Source organism: Mchenga conophoros, linkage group LG3 (genome assembly GCF_057382185.1).
Source record: "Mchenga conophoros isolate Kocher_MC1m ecotype Shallow Benthic linkage group LG3, M_conophoros_male_GT1.1, whole genome shotgun sequence".
Taxonomy (NCBI): Eukaryota; Metazoa; Chordata; class Actinopteri; order Cichliformes; family Cichlidae; genus Mchenga; species Mchenga conophoros.
Genome location: NC_140528.1, coordinates 38,738,284 through 38,755,310, shown reverse-complemented (window position 1 = coordinate 38,755,310; position 17,027 = coordinate 38,738,284). Strand labels below are relative to the sequence as shown.

The following is a 17,027-nucleotide window of genomic DNA, read 5'->3' as shown; positions in this document are numbered from 1 at the left end:
TCTCTCTGAGATTTACTGATAGAAAACTTTGCAGAGAGAACAACACAGTATGAACAGTCTTCTCACAGGTACTGATAAAGAAACAAATATAGAGTTTCTCTTAATTTTGCTTCAGTTTGTTTTCTTTAATCTTGAGCTTCACATGTTAAGTTTACAGATGGTGAGCTTATGTTGCCAGAATGTAATGTTCCTACAAAAATACAGGCTAAGTGTGTACCCGTGTTAGTGAAACTAATAAACAGTCATGAGTCTCTGCTTCTCACCTTCCGGTGTTACACTCTCAAGACTCCGGGCGGAACACACAGGTAAATGCAATTCCGCTTGCTACATCCCTTTTCTTTTACAAAGACAATGAACTATTCATAAGTTGAGAACTCAGTTTGCAACTGGAACAAAACTTAGACATGACATTTCTTTGTTGGACACCATTTTCTTCAAAAATGAAAATTCTGTCTTCCACTTACTTTTTTTTAGTGTTACTTTTAGTCATTTTTTCCATTTTGTTTCTCTTTTCCTTATTTTTTTTCTTTCCTTCCAAACAAGTAAACAGATCACAAAGCCATAACTCAAAATATTATCGCAGATGTTTTGCTCTGGGGCCCGTTCTTCGTACCTCGCTAAGTAGGTTAGCCGGATTAGATTGTTGACGATTTCGCGTGATCCTGGATCGTTCGGTTCCCCGAAGCTCATCCGGGACTTGCTGTCATAGCAACAGAGCCGTAAGCGTAAACCTGCTCGGGAGCAGGTTTACTTTATGTAAACAGGATTAGATCGCGGCCACGCAGGTATGTCCGCTTCATTTATACGAAAGCAACAGCGATATTTTTCCACTGTTTCACCATAAATAAATATTATCAATGTAACTAAAGATAATGCAGCACTTGATCCTTTTATTGATGTCACACAGATACATACAGGTCATTTCCTAAAAAAGGGAAATGTACTATTAACATTCTATTACATGTATGTGATTATTACAGATGTAATTCATATTTCAGAGTAGCAATTGTAAATTACTTCGTGTAATCAAGATGAGAGACCACGGCTATAAAAGCGAAGGTGGATTTGGGAAGCCTGTTGCAGCCATGTCCTGTCCGTATACGCGACCAACCCATTGCGGAAGGTGCAAGATTGATAAGGAGAGTCCTCAGAATTCAGCGTATATTGCGGGATAGACAGGATCCTTTAGCTCAGCGCGACAGTGTGCTCATTGAGAGATATCGATTTTCCCGTGAGGGTATTATTCACTTAACCAACTTGTTGACGAGGGGGTGCAGGACCACCACCTGTCTTTTTTTTTGCTCTGCCCTTTTCTTGGTTGCTGTTATGAACAAACTAACAGAGTATTACAGGCCAGTATTACCTTGCCAAGAGACGCAAAGCAATCTAAGAGATAAATATTACCATTCTGTAGAATACTCCTGTATTCCACTTTTACTTGTTCCCATGTTCTTGTGGGTCCTGTTGTGGCTCTAATGTGAAAGGGGATATAATATAACATATTATAATATAATATAATGCCATATGATATTGGACAATATAGTGTCATATGATAGATCTACCCTACCGCCTACTGGTGTTGGCCAGAGGGGCCGATGGCGCGATATGGCAGCCTGGCTACAACCGTAGCTGCCTCCACCAGTGTGTGAATGTGGGAGTGAATGAATAGTGGTATCGTAAAGCGCTTTGGGTGCCTTGGAAAGCGCTATATAGATCCAATCCATTATTATTATTATTATTAAATTACCTACGAGTTTGATTTGTCAGCAACTTTCTGCCAGCCCTCTCTCCTTGCTTTTGCAGCCTTTGCAGTGTTCTCTTGCGTTTTAATTAAACTCTGAAACTCCTGTAATCCCTCACTCATGAGTTCTTGCTCTGCTGCCGGAAAATACCGAGCACGCCCCTTCGACATTTTCGCCGACCAATCAGCGGGTTGCCGATCAATGTTTCTACTATCGATGCGTAGCCCCTTTTACGACACCCAGTGATGTCACATTCCTGCGTCCAGCTGTAGTAATCGTCAACAGCAGGTGTGTTCGGGGAACCGGATTAGCGAGCTCACGGTTAGCGCGATGATTTGATCTTGGATGTGTCATTTGATCTTGGATGTAGTAAGCGACGTACGAAGAACGGGCCCCTGTTCTCTAACCAGTAAACAAATCACAACATATAACTCACACACTGCATACATAGTCCTTCAGATATCCAGGTTGTTGTACTACCCGTCCTGACCTGGTAGTGCTGTTTTGTGTGTTGTCTTTGCTCTGTGTCGGCACAGTAATGTTCTGTCCCTCAGGCTGGAGATGTGCTGACATGTCTTTTTTGACCTCCACAGCTCGCCTCAGATGGCGACGATTTCTTCTGAGGACTCTGCCGTTGTCCAACTCCACATCATAGGATCTGTTTCCCAGAGTGTTACACACTCTAGCTTTGGTCCATAAGTTGTGTGGTTCAAAAGGTTGGACTCGCACCAAGTCTCCTGGGTTTAATGTGTCCATGTCCTTCGCTGTCTTGTTGTAGTACTTTGTTTGTCTCTTTCTGTTTTTCATCAGTGCTAACTTGTTGTCAGTCACTTTGGGTTGCAACAATCTGTCTCCTATTGGGAGGAGTGTCCTCGTCCTCCTGTTTAACAGTCTCTGTGCAGGGCTGGTAGTTAAACCTTGTGGTGGGGTGTTTCTGTGGTCCAATAAGGCCAAATATGGATTTAGTGTCTCTTTCTGTTGTTTTACATCCACAGACCGACATATGTCACGTGAAGCGATGTACTTTTTGTTGTGGTCGTTCATACCGTGCCAGTAGACACAGTCTCTAGCTCTCCTGAGGCACCCTTCTGTGCCGATGTGTGTTGAGTGAATTCGCTGTGTTATATCTGCCTGCAGTGCTTCTGGAATCACCACTCTCTCTCCCTTGAAGACCAATCCATGCTGTGTGCTCAGTTCATCCTGCAAAGATTGGAACTGGGTTATTTCAACAGGTACATCTTTCTTACAGGCTGGCCACCCCTTTTGTATTGTTTTTATCAGCGTTTGTAGTGTGTGGTCGGTTCTTGTCCCTGCCCGTATTCTGTCCATGCTTTCTGTTAAAACAGGTACATAGTCTACCATGTTGACACATTCTGTCTCCAGCTCCGTCTGGCTTTTGATGCTATCCTGCAGGTAGGCTCTACTCAGCGTATCAGCAAGTAGCATGTCGCGGCCTGGAACATATGTTATGGTTATATCATATTTTTGCAGCCTTAATAACATCCTTTGCAGTCTCTTAGGTGCATGTAACAGTGGCTTTTTAATAATGTTCTCGAGTGGCTTGTGGTCTGATTGCACTCTCACAAGACGACCATATGTATATTGGTGGAATTTCTCCATCCCAAACACAATAGCTAAACATTCCTTTTCAATTTGTGCATAACCTCTTTCAGTGAGCGTCAGTGCATGACTTGCAAATGCCACTGGTTTCCAATGTTGAGTCAGAGCTGCTCCCAGTTCTGTCTCGCTGGCATCACACTGCAGCGTCAGCTCTTCTTCAGGGCTGTAATATTTCAAAACTGGGACTTGTGTTAGTTTTTCTTTCAGTCTTTTAAATGCATCTTCCTGCATGTCTGTCCACTCCCATAGGCTGTCTCTGTGCGTCAGTTGTCTGAGAGGCTCACAGTCGTCTGACAGATGCTTGTAAAACTTTGATAAATAGTTGACCATTCCAACTAGTCTCTGCACCCCTTTTATGTCAGTTGGTGCTGGCATCTCTGTGATGGCCCGTACCTTCTCTGGGTCAGCTCTCAGCCCTTCTGCTGTGAGTAGATGTCCGATGTATGGTACTTCCTGTCTTCTAAGCTTGAGTTTTTCCACATTTAATTTGATGTTTCTCTCTCTGCAGCGTTCCAGGAAAAGTCTCAGGTTTCTGTCATGATCCATTTCTGCCAACTCAGTCGTCTCTCCTTTTCCAGTGATCAGGATGTCATCAGCAATGATGTATGTGCCTGGCAGGTTCTCTAACGCTTGCATCAGTTTGCGCTGAAAGACCTCTGGCGCTGGGCTGATCCCCATCGGCATTCTCAGCCAACGAAAGCGACCAAATGGTGTTGCGAATGTCGTGAGATGGCTTGACTCTTCTGTAAGCTTCACATGCCAAAAGCCATGTTTCACATCACAAACTGTGAAAACTTTCGCTCTTGACACATCTGGCAAGATGTCATCTATTGTTGGTAACGGGAAGTGACTACGCTTCAAAGCTTTTTTGAGTGGTCTTGGGTCAATACATATCCTGGGTTTGCCATTTGGCTTCTGCACTGTCACCATCCCACTGATCCAATCAGTACTACAATCCACTGGTGCTATTATTTGTCTTTCTGTAAGGCTCATCAGTTCCTCTTTCAGTGGTTTCATCATCGACACTGGGACTGTGCGTTTTGGCAGTTTGACGGGCTGCACTGTTGTGTCGATTTCCAGCTCATATTCACCTTGCAAACATCCATCTCCTGTAAACACATCCTGAAACTCAGTCTTTATCTCTTCCAACAACCATGCGTTTTTCTCTGATGGAGCTGTTGTCACTGAGCTGTCCAAAGCACAGATGTTATCATATTTAACTTGTATTAAATGGCCTGTATTTATATAGCGCTTTACTAGTCCCTAAGGACCCCAAAGCGCTTTACATATCCAGTCATCCACCCATTCACACACAGGTGATGGCAAGCTACATTGTAGCCACAGCCACCCTGGGGCGCACTGACAGAGGCGAGGCTGCCGGACACTGGCGCCACCGGGCCCTCTGACCACCACCAGTAGGCAACGGGTGAAGTGTCTTGCCCAAGGACACAACGACCGAGACTGTCCAAGCCAGGGCTCGAACCGGCAACCTTCCGATTACAAGGCGAACGCCCAACTCTTGAGCCACGATCGCCCCTATTGTATTAGCTTCATCGCTTCACTAGCTGTTCTCCCAAGTAGAGGTGGGGTGGCTGTAGCTCAGGTGGCAGAGCAGGTCAGCCACTAATCAGAAGGTCGGTGGTTCGATCCCAGGCTGCCTCCTGGCTGCATGCCAAATATCCTTGGGCAAGATACTAACCCCGTGTTTGCCTACTGGTGGTGGTCAGAGGGCCCGGTGGCGCCAGTGTCCGGCAGCCTCGCCTCTGTCAGTGCGCCCCAGGGCAGCTGTGGCTACAACGTAGCTTGCCATCGCCAGTGTGTGAATGTGTGTGTGAATGGGTGAATGACTGAATGTAGTGTGAAGTGCTTTGGGGTCCTTAGGGACTAGAAAAGCGCTATACAAATGCAGGCCATTTACCATTTTTTACCATTTACACTTTTTGTTTTTTCTTGGGTTTGTCAGCTTGACCTTACACTTTCCTAATGGACACAGCCTTGACTTATTGTACATCACAAGAACCTTGTCTGTGTGCTCCATTTTGATGTTCGGGTTCAACAAGTTGATGGGAATAACGTTGCAGGTTCCACTGCAGTCAACTTGAAACTTGACCAGGCTGTTGCCAATCATCATGCCTGCAAACAGCTGCTCTCGTTTTTTCATGTCTGATTCTCTGATGTGGTTCACTTCTACTGCAGTCTGTGTCATAGCTGTGACAGTCATTATGTCCTCACAGGAATCCGAGTCCTGCTCCGTCACTGTGTGGACCTTTTTTCCATTTTCACTCTGTCTGCTTTTACTCCTGCATGCTATAGCAAAATGATTTTCTTTGCCACATTTTTTGCATTTTTTTCCATATGCTGGGCATTTTGATTTGAGTCTTTCATGTGCTCTTCCACAAAATCTGCATGATATCTCTTTATCCAGTCTTTTTCTCTCTTTTTGTTTTACTGCATGCGGTTCCTCTACAGCCTGTCCCGCTATTGTTTTGTTGCATTCTCTTGAAATCTCCATTGCTCTACAAATATCTAGACATCTGTCTAATGTGAGGTTCTCTTCTCTGAGCAACCTTTCCCTCCAACTGGAGCTGTTCGTGTCACAGACAATCCTGTCTCTGATCAGTGAGTCTTTTAATTGTTCAAAGTTGCAGGTGCTCGCCGGCATTTTCAGGTCCGTAACATATTTATCAATATTTTCTCCTGGAGCCTGATTGCATGCAAAAAATCTGTATCTCTCGACAGTCTCATTAACTTTGGGATTACAGTGTTCATCGATTTTTCTCATCAGCTCACTTACTGTTACCCTTGCCTCAGCTCCGATCAGCGTTCCACAGAGCTCCCTGCCCCGTTCCCTGATCAGATAGTAAAACAGCTTCACTCTCGCCTTTTCCTCAGCATCCGGCAGAGCTAGTTCCGTGTAGAGGGTAAACTCTTTTTTCCATGTTTTCCACGCTTTAGACAGGTTCACTGAATCCATACTCCACTGTGCTGGTGGCTTCAATCCATCCATGCGCTCTTCTCGTCAGCGTCTCACCTGCTGTCCTGAGCCGTTAGCACCTCCGAGGCTAACTAGCCTAGCTGGACGCGTCGATACCGTCCGCTCAATCTGTTGTCTTCAAAGCGCGGTGTGGATCACTCTAGACCCCGCTGCCACCATGTTTCATCTTGTTCTCTCTATAAACTTCACAAGATGCTCGGTTGAACTTTCCCTCCTCCGAGGTAAACTTTTATTAAACTCTTAATAAACAGTCATGAGTCTCTGCTTCTCACCTTCCGGTGTTACACTCTCAATACTCCGGGCGGAACACACAGGTAAATGCAGTTCCCCTTGCTACAAACACAAATGATTAAAACTCCTAAAACTAAGTAGATTATGTTTCTCTAAAATATGAGAATGATGCCAGGGCTGCACTATTTTGCATAAAATGAGAATCACAATTTTTTTGCTTAGAATTGAGATCACGATTCTCTCACGATTTTCTTTTCCAATATAAATATTTATTGCACTTACTCCGTAATTTCTTTGTGCCTAGGGGAGTTTGACGGGTATGGGGAAGTGCTGTATAAGGTTCCCGTTATTGATGTTTGGGTGGTTGGCGGGGACGGATTTTCTCTTGTCATTTTCTTGGCCTTTACAGCTTTGTTATATTGCACTTTATGGTTGTAGAATGACCACTCGGTAGCTTTCTTGTAACGCTGCTTTATTGAACGTGTATCCAGCATGGGTTATAACAGCACAACAACGTGTGTGACAGCTAAGACATAGAACAGGATATAGACAGCCCCCTGCCATAGAGCAGGTCCTAGTGGCGTAAAGCCATAAAGCCCAGTACATGACATCTCCCCCCTTTTCATGTTATGTCCAATAACAAACCCCAAATAGAACAGCAATGACACAATGATAATAATAATAATAATAATAATAATAATGGATTGGATTTATATAGCGCTTTTCAAGGCACCCAAAGCGCTTTACAATACCACTATTCATTCACTCTCACATTCATACACTGGTGGAGGCAGCTACAGTTGTAGCCACAGCTGCCCTGGGGCAGACTGACAGAAGCGAGGCTGCCATATCGCGCCATCGGCCCCTCTGGCCAACACCAGTAGGCAAGTAGGGTAAAGTGTCTTGCCCAGGGACACAACAACCAGGACAGAGAGCCCAGGGATCGAACCGGCGACCTTTCGGTTACAGATGCGATTCCCAACCCCCTGAGCCACGGTCGCTCGCATGATAACATGCGACACTATGATAGCCTCAGGGCAGTTCTCTTAGGGTCGAGCACAAATGGCATACTGTCAGCCTGAAGGGCAGTGTCCACAAAACAGGAGCCATGAAACACGGCAAACCTTTAAGGTAATTAATTCAACCAGGTAACAGCAGTATTGGGTGCAGCTGAAAACATAAGTGCAAAACAGCAACAATACAACATTCCCACTCCCCAGTCCTTCCTTCTGTCCTATCACCCCAATGTCTATAGATCCAGCCTGCTGACTGGCTTGCGTACCCGGCCGCACCTCGTGCTTAGCAGAGTCGGTACGTCAGCGTGAGTGGGTGCGACTAGACTAGGGGCCAAATGTGGGGTCTCTGGAATGGACGCACCAGCGCACTGAGATGACGGCTCCTCAGCATCCACAGTGGGTGTTGGAAGGGGTTGTGGCGTAGCCCGTGGAGATGGTTCGAGGCGGAGATGGCGGCGGTTCCGTCGCAGCAATGCACCTTGGGGTGTGGCAACGAGATAGGACCTCGGAGTGACGCTCTCCTTGGAGATGATGGCCGGTGTTGCCCAAGCCTTCTCCTGGTCCAGCTTAGTTAGGACAGCATCCCCTGGATGAAGTGGAGGTAGGGGCTTAGCACCATGGCGGCGGTCGAAGTAGAATGCCTGCTCGGCCTTCTGACCAGCATCCCTTCGTTTAACTTCTCTTTTGTTTGGCCATTTAGGTAGAAGATTCTTCTCCAAGGTAGGCAGGGTTGTCCTGATCCTCCTCCCCATAAGAAGTTCCGCTGGGCTGAAGCCTGTAGTGGCACAGGGAGTAGACCTAAAGCACATTAGCGCTATCAGTGGGTCGTCGTGCTGGAGGATTTTCTTTGCAGTCTGTACTGCCCTCTCCGCGTGACCATTTCCCTGTGGGTGGTGGGGACTAGACGTTATGTGGGCGAAATCCATCTCTCTCGCGAAGGCCTGGAACTCAGAGCTGGAAAACTGAGGGCCATTGTCACTCACCACCACGTCAGGGATCCCAAACCTAGCAAAGGTCGACTTCAGTTTCTGAACAACTTGGCCGCTGGTCGTGGATGGTAGGTGAAGTATTTCCAGAAACGTGAGTAGTAGTCCGACACAACGAGATAATTATTCCGGTTGTGTTCACAGAGATCCAGGGCTATCCTTTGCCATGGACGATCTGGCAAAGGTGTGGAGATGAGCGGCTCCTTTGTCTGTGTTGGCCTCTGGGCCAGACATGTGTGGCACTGCAGCACTACATTCTTTAACTCAGTGGAGAGCCCCGGCCACCACACAGATGAATTAGCCCTATCCCTGCACTTGGTGAGGCCTTGGTGCCCTTCATGTAATTTGTGTAGAATGGCTGTTCTTTGTGACTTTGGAATGACGATTCTGCAGCCTCGTATAACCAGGCCGTCAGCCTCTGATAGCTCGTTTTTCACTTTCATGTACGCTTTAATGTGTTTCAGCGTGTTTCAGCCTCCGTGAGGCGTCTAGAGCAGTAGGCAACAGGTTTCCACTCTGCGCCATGAAGCTGAAGCAGCACAGCCCCAAGCCCGTAGCTACTAGCGTCGGCAGATACGGCTGTGAGTCTGTTGACATCATAGAAGGCGAGAACAGGTGCTGATGTAAGCGCTCTCTTTATGTTCTCGAAGGCTGCCTGCTGTGGGTGATCCCAGGTCCAACTGTTTTTGCTTTTAAGCAACTCGTACAGTGGCTGGCATATTGTGGCAAGAGCAGGAATATATCTGCCCAGGTAATTAACCATTCCTAGGATCCGTTTAAGCTCTTGCACATTTTCTGGTGACGGCAGCTGAAGAATGGCGCTCACTTTCTCAGGGTCTGGCCTGACCCAGAATGGTCGATCAGGTGCCCTAGGAAGCGAAGCTGGCTCTGTCTGAAGGAGCACTTCTCTCGGTTGAGCTTCAATCCTGCTAGCTCAATGCGCTGCAGCACCTGCTCAAGTCGAGTGTCATGTTGTTCCATGGTGGCCCATAGACCAGGATGTCATCCATAAAGACCTCCACACCTTCGAGCCCCTCTAAGGTCTCCAACATCTTTCGCTGAAAGATCTCTGGTGCACTCGTTATCCCAAAGGGCAGCCTCTTAAAGCAATACCTGCCAAATGGCGTGATGAATGTCGTTAGTTTGCAACTCTCGTGATGCAATGGGATCTGCCAAAATCCACTGGCTGCATCCAGCGAGGAGAAGACCGTTGCACCACTCAACCTGGACATCGTTTCCTCGGGGGTAGGCAAGATATAGTGCTCTCTTTTGACAGACTTATTCAGTTTTGTCAGATCAACGCAGATCCTGGCCTTTGCTGTGGTCTTCTTCAAGACAGGCACCATTGGGGCACACCATTCCGTAGGTTGGGTCACCCTCTCAATGACACCATGGTTCTCCATTCTTTTTAGTTCCTCCTTCACTTTCTGCAGCATGGGGAAAGGCACACGGCGTGCCGTATGCACCGCGTATGGCACAGCATCGTCCCTTAACTGAATTTTGACTGGCTCAGTTTTTAGTGTTCCGTGTTCACCGTAAAGTGGTTGGTTCCTGGTGGGTGTGATCGTTGCTTCATCAATTCTTCTCACCAGGTTCATCTGCACTGACAAGGAGCGGCTGAGAAGGTTGCTGACTCTGTGTCCACGAACCACATACACCTTGGACAGGTAGTCTTTGCCTTTATAACTTATTGTGGCTTTTAAGTAGCCGAGACATAACAGCTCTCCTCCGGGGCTATCTAGAGGGCGATCTGAAGGCTCTAGCGTTCTCTTATGAGCAAGAGCGTGCAACGTGTCCTCATTTATGATAGTGACATCTGCTCCTGTGTCAATCTTAAATTCTATTGGAGCAGAGTCTAACAGTAACTGCACAGTCCATGCTTCACTATTTCTGTTTGCATTACACACTGAGCCTAGAAAATATGAGGCCTGCTCTCTTTTCTCTGTCTCTGTAACCTCATTCACTGATCTGGTGTTACGACACACCCTGGCCCAGTGTCCAATTTTTTGGCATCCATGGCAAACAGATTTTGCTGACGGGGACCTTTCATCCCTGGCATGCTGTATCTTCCCACATTTACTGCATTTTCTGTAACGCCCCGCCCATTTTGTTTTCGCGGGTAGCCTACCTTGCTGTTGTTGTGATTTCCAGTCCATGCTTTTCCGTTTATAACCGTGCCTCCTGTACTGAGCCTCCCGCATCTCCCTGCAAGCTGACCTGCGCTGCGACCTCCTCTGACTGTCTGACGATCTGGTTCATTTGTGCCAATGTGAGGTCCTTCATCAGCTGTAGCCTGCGGGAGAGGTCCTTGTCTCGTATCCCGACCACAATACGATCGAGGTCCTTCATCAGCTGTAGCCTGCGGGAGAGGTCCTTGTCTCGTATCCCGACCACAATACGATCGCGGATATTTTCCTCTTTACATGCACCAAACTCACAGTGCTCTGAGAGGTCATACAGGGCTCGGATAAAACTCTCCGCCGTTTCGCCTGGCCGCTGGACTCGCTGGTGAAAACATGCTCTTTCATGTATAGTGTTCCGCTGCGGGGAAAAATACTCGTCGAACTTCCTCATTACAACGGCGAAGTTGTCACGACTTTCATCGGCGGCGAAGGTGAGTGACTTGTAAATGTTCTCTGCTTCATTTCCCATCGCGTAGATTAGGCAGCTCACCTGTACCTGTCCTTCGTCTTTGTGGAGTTTCGTTGCGATCCAGTAGCGCTCGAAACGCTGTTTCCAGTCGGGCCATTCTGTCGGCTTATCGAAGGGGAAGCCCGTCGGGGGATTAAACTTAGCCATTCTGCTGTTTTCTCCCCTATGGCGTTATTCGGCGATGGTCCGGGCCACTTCTGACACCATGTAGAATGACCACTCGGTAGCTTTCTTGTAACGCTGCTTTATTGAACGTGTATCCAGCATGGGTTATAACAGCACAACAACGTGTGTGACAGCTAAGACATAGAACAGGATATAGACAGCCCCCTGCCGCAGAGCAGGTCCTAGTGGCGTAAAGCCGTAAAGCCCAGTACATGACAATGGTGACGTTTAAAGTGGTTATACAAATTCGTAAAGTTAGCTTGCGGTGCTGCTACTATGGCAAAACACAGCTTGCAAATGATATCTTTTTGACTCTCATCTTCTTTGAAACCACAAACCTTCCACATGGAGAAACGAGAACCTTTTCTTGGAATTAATGTTACAGTGGGGTTGTCATTCTCACCACCATCAGAGCTTTTCCTCTGCACTCATTGTGGTTTCTCCCCTCCGGCAGTTTCTCTCACGTGCTCCTCGTTGTTTTTTCCCCTTCCAGCTGGCTTCTGTATCACGTGGTATAAGGCTCCGCCCTTGTCATTTGTTGAGCGTGAAGAGTGAGCGCTTGTTTTCATGCAGATTATGTCCCGGAGCAAAACGCGGTACAATCGTCATCTTTTTTTTTCTTTTCTTACATCGTTGTCATTTGGAAATGAGATTGCACATAAGTATGAATTGAGATCGTGATTTTTCTAGCATTTAATTGTGCAGCCCTAAATGATGCCATCGGACAGATATGACATAGGCCACAGACCTTCAAAATAAAACAGGAAACATGAGACACAGACATGACAATACAAACTTGATAACATAAGACACTCAGCATGAAACACAAAGGGTGAGGAAACTTAAATACAGGGGAAGAAAATAAAAGAGAAATCTAAAGAACAAATGAACTTCGCTGACCTAAAGAACTTAAACAAACTCAAAACACTGGTTCAAAAGACCCAGGAACGTGACAAATGCATAAATAACTGAGCTGCTGAAGCAGGTATATAGTGCTGAATTAACTCAAAACGATTCAGATCAGCCTTGACCGTCTTAGCAATCTTCTTTAGATGCTTGTCCAATTTAAGACGTAAATCAAAAATTATTCCTAAAAACTTCTCATCTTACTAAGTGAGTTGAACAAGATGATAAAATCAGAAATACAGGCTTAAAATACCATCTGGTATTCATTGCATTACATATGTGTGTGTATGTGTTAGTAGGATTAAAACATTCTGTGCTTATGTATGTCATTTTAATTACTGTCGCCTTTTTCTGAAACAAATCTGTTTACTACACCTTCTTGTTTCAGAAACACCTAAAGAGGAAAGTCTCTATTGTAGTCAGGCACAGCTAAATTCTGCTTGTGAGTTAACCTAGCAAACCACACTGTGTGTTGTTAACACCTTAAACATGTACCTCCTCATGCCAATTCCTCTATGATTTTTGACACCCGTATATGGAGGACAACAAGAGCCACGCACATCAAAATAAAGAATTCTGTGCTTAAATAATGAATTGTAGAATAAATTATCCATTTGTAAAATAATTCCACATTAACATAGTGAGTTTCGAAATGTTTTTTAAAGTCCTCATTACCATCCTAGCTCCCCTAGGATGGTAATGAGGTGCTTGAAATGTTGTAGGTAGCTGAGTTTATACTGCTACCATTGAGACTGATCGGGACTCCGTCTTTGTGGATCTATGGAAGTCCATATATACAGGGTGTAGCATCCCCTGGGTAAAGGTGGTGATGTGCAGGGGGGTCAGTGGTTTTTCCCTTTCAAGTTCTTGTAGGCAACTGATGAATTTCTTTTTGTAGTTGCTTCTGGGGTTTCACCTTGAAGCTTCATAGGTATTGTTGTCACTGAGGAGTTTAGTCATGTTTATTTGCTCTGCTACTTTTTGTCAGGGATAAAGTACAAATATATACTTTTTGTGTCCCAGCTGAGTAACAGGAGGAGAAGAGTCTGGCGGTGCAGCAGAGGAACAATTTCAGCCATTTGGACTCAGCTCAGCCACTACAGAGGAAACAATGACTTCAACACAAAAGGTGAGAAAAACATCACAGTTACACTGTTATTGAAACTGTGTGTACAGCTGGTTGGTTTTTAAAAACCTGTTAACAGCAGCTTTATCTTTTCCATCCTGGGCTCCTCCATATATACAGAATCTACATTCACAACCAAAAACCACAGAAGTTGCAAAAAAATACGAAGATCATATTTTCTCTACATACATTGAAACAACAAAATCATCAGTTGAACTCAAACTTTTTTTCTGAAGTAAGAGTTTCTTTGATGATCAATATTTCTTCAATAATGTCATTTTCATTACAACTCTCATTGTAGCACGTCATTGTAATGTGATACTATCACCAGAAGGTGGTGGTAACACACCAACAATGTGTTTTTTTGACATGTTTGATTCCACCAATGGAGGGAGTTTCAGTTTGTTCCACAACTGCATTTCACTCACTGCCTCTGTTTGTATCTCTGTCACTGCAGGACCAACATGGAGCAAGAAGTCAGCGCTCTCAGGAGGCTGACAAATCTCACAGAAGAAAAGGAGAGAAAACCTACAGCTGTGATGAGTGTGGGAAGGATTTTACCCGGGCTGAACACTTAAAACGACACCAAATCATCCACAGTGGAGTTAAACCTTACAGCTGTGAGTTGTGTGGAAAGTGTTTTACCCAGGCTGGGGGCTTAAAACGACACCAAATCATCCACAGTGGAGTTAAACCTTACAGCTGTGAGTTTTGTGGAAAGTCTTTTACCCAGGCTGGGGGCTTAAAACGACACCAAATCATCCACAGTGGAGTTAAACCTTACAGCTGTGAGTTGTGTGGGAAGGATTTTACCTGGGCTCTAAGCCTGAAAACACACCAAGTCATCCACAGTGGAGTTAAAGCATACCTCTGTGAGTTGTGTGGAAAGTCTTTTACCCAGGCTGAAACCTTAAAAACACACCAACTCATCCACAGTGGATTTAAACCTTACAGCTGTGAGTTGTGTGGGAAGGATTTTACCTGGGCTCTAAGCCTGAAAAAACACCAAGTCATCCACAGTGGATTTAAAGCCTACACCTGTGACTTGTGTGGAAAGTCTTTTAAATTTCCACATCAGCTGAAAAAACACCAACGGATCCACACCAGAAAGTAACTCTACAAGTGCAGTAACTGTGAGGATGTAGTTAGTTTTTTTTGTCTTGTAATTGTAACCTGATTGTTTGGAACAAGTCTGATCAGTAAACTTATGGAGTTATACTGAATGAACTGTTTGGAAAATGAAGACTCATTTTCTCTCAGTAAGCTGAGTGTTATAATGTAAACAGTAAAGTGTAATTGGACGTTGGCAGAGATGCTCTTTGTTTCAGGCGACGTTCAGGATAAAAACGTTGAAGGAATTCCCTGACTTACAATGTCTTTGTTTAGAAGTGGAGCAAAGCACATGGATCCATTTCTCAACCCTGTCGTCACTGTGGTGGTGGGAAAGAGTTTCTCTGTGATCTTTGTGGAAAAACCTCCAATCATCAACGGGACCTAAAAACACATCAACGTAGACACACTGGAGACAAAATGAACTACTGCAAAGAATGTGGGAGAGGCTTCCACACACCAAGTACATTAAAAATACATGAACTCTTCCACAGTGGGGTCAAAAAGCACATCTGTGACCAGTGTGGGTCATCCTTCACCACTGGACGTGGGCTCAATGAAAAAGCATAAGGGAGTCCACACAGGAGAGACACCATACAAGTGCAGACACTGTGACAAAAGCTGGTCACAATCAGGTCATCGTAACAAACATGAACGTACACACATGGAAGTGAACTTCAGCTGTGACCAGTGTGACAAGAGTTTCAGGAATCTCAGTTCATACTCCGAACACAAACGATCCCATGCTGTAAATAAACTGTTTCACTGTTACCAGTGTGCAAAAACATTCACTTCATTATCTGCTCTGTGCAAACATCAGCCTGATCATGCAGGACTGAAATCACTGGATCACAATGAATCTGAAGAGAGAGAAAGATCCTCTTCTGGTTTCAGGGTCAGACTTAAAAGCCTTGAGATCAGGCTCCACAGAGTTCAGATGGAATCTCCTGTAAAGAGTGTCAGCTGATGTCACACTTGGATCTGATGAGGTAGCTCTGATTTCTGGAGCTGCAGTGAATAATCCTGAATGCTACATTTAGGAAGCTGCATGTATAGATATGTATATCAAGTTTATTTTTTTTCCTTTGAGGGATTTTAATTCTCTAAAATGTTATCCCTGTTACATTTTAATCTTTGTTCCCTTAGGACACAGTAGTGTTTAGTAGTTGTATTCATTTTGTGTTACCTAAGTTAAATTTCAATCCTTCATTCATATTTAATCTTTTGCTGAGGTAAAATCTTCTCTTAAGTAATTTTTTCCCAAAACTACAAATGTTTTCACAGCAGTTGCTCTTAAAACTTCCAAAATGAACTAAATTTGTCCAAAAGCTTTGAAACAACACCTGCTGTGACTTTATGTCCAGAAAAAATAAAATCAATCTAACCTGGTTTTGGGCTGTACTTCCATGTAATACCAGTTTGTACCAGAACATGAAGCAGTGAGTCAGTGTAACATTTATTTAATTAGGCAAAGACCACATTCATATTCACAGTGGCAGCAAAGAAATGTTGAAAGTTAAAAACAGCAGCACACATCAGAACCATTTTAAAGATCACAGGTGACTACTTTTACTTAATTCAAATTCTTTCACATTTTTGGCTCCTCCTTTCACTTTAGTGTATTTACTATATCCTTGAAGTCCACATGTTGTTTTTTAATGAATTCATTTTGATCCACATGTTCTGCAGCTGTTTTCCTGTTGATTTGAAGTTTGTATTATGAAATCCTGATAATGTTAAAGCGTTAGTTATATTTGATGAACTCTGTAACGTTTGTCTTATTAAACAGTGTAACTGCTCCTGAAGGTTTTTCATGTTCGAAGTAGAATGAAGGGCCATGCTCCAACTGATGTTCAGCCAGTATTTTAATCTTCTTTTCACCAGCAAACACCGTGAAAAACTGGTGAAATGATCAATGAAAAACACGGATATTACATCAGGAGAACAAAAATTACAACTCAAATAAAACATGCACACAAAGTAAATGCACCAACATACCGTGTGCGCCTTTCTACTGAACATTCATGAGCAATTGTAGTCAATATCTTCAATATTTCCACCTTTTACACAAGCCAGCATTCTCTTTCTGGCTCGAGCCTTCAGTCTCTGGTGACATGTGCGTTTAATTGAGCATCACCCCAAAGCATGCGCACCACAAAGCGTCACACTCAGGCCCACCAGTAGGTGGCGACAACACAACATGAATCCAGATTAAACACCAAATGTTGAACATTGCAATTACATAATAATTACATTTCAATGCGACAGCTACAAACAGTTTGGTGTGAAAAATGAAGAAATGGTCTCAGAACAAGTAGTTTGAGCCCTGATTTCTGATTCAAACTAATTTAACTGTTTTCAGTGGTACATGTGGAGGTTTATCACAGGAGGAGACACACCGACACATATTTCCTTTCAATTTGGTTTTCTACTTGTTTTCTATCTTTTTAGTTAATTAACTGATTTTAATTCTCAGAT

General features: G+C 44.5%; 1 pseudogene; it reads left to right on the top strand.

The window, feature by feature from the left end:
- The first annotated feature begins 14,677 nt into the window (after positions 1 to 14,677).
- Positions 14,678 to 16,348, top strand: LOC146578547 (uncharacterized; annotated as a pseudogene).
- The last annotated feature ends 679 nt before the right edge of the window (positions 16,349 to 17,027 follow it).